The sequence below is a fragment of the Penaeus monodon genome, chromosome 24 (assembly GCF_015228065.2).
Source record: "Penaeus monodon isolate SGIC_2016 chromosome 24, NSTDA_Pmon_1, whole genome shotgun sequence".
Lineage (NCBI taxonomy): Eukaryota > Metazoa > Arthropoda > Malacostraca > Decapoda > Penaeidae > Penaeus > Penaeus monodon.
The window spans coordinates 15,091,208-15,091,428 of record NC_051409.1 but is presented as its reverse complement, the minus strand read 5'-3'; the positions used below and the strand labels follow the sequence as shown (position 1 = coordinate 15,091,428).

At 50.7% G+C, this 221-nt stretch overlaps 1 protein-coding gene across 1 annotated transcript in view; it reads right to left on the bottom strand.

Moving 5' to 3' along the window:
* LOC119588622 overlaps positions 1–64 on the bottom strand; it is a 14,785-nt gene extending 14,721 nt beyond the window's left edge. Inside the window, exon 1 of the mRNA XM_037937261.1 lies at positions 7–64. The gene's annotated coding sequence lies outside the window, so the exon portion shown is untranslated. The remainder of the gene's footprint in view (positions 1–6) is intronic.
* Between the last annotated feature and the right edge of the window lie 157 nt (positions 65–221).

Sequence of the window (221 nt, the reverse complement as noted above, 5' to 3'; positions counted from 1 at the left end):
CCTTACCGAGGCCGCCTGCGTCGGAGCGAGTGCGGAAGAGGGGTTCCCGACCGAATTTAAATATTCCTCCCGTGGGCGCCAAAACGGATAGAAGCAAAGGTCCGGTCGGTTTTCTGGTGTATTATCTTCTAAATCATCAAATAATTTCGGGCGAGGCCGTCCCCAGGACCCACCTGTAAAGAGGTTTATCCATCCTAATTTTATGGCTTTTCCCAAAATCC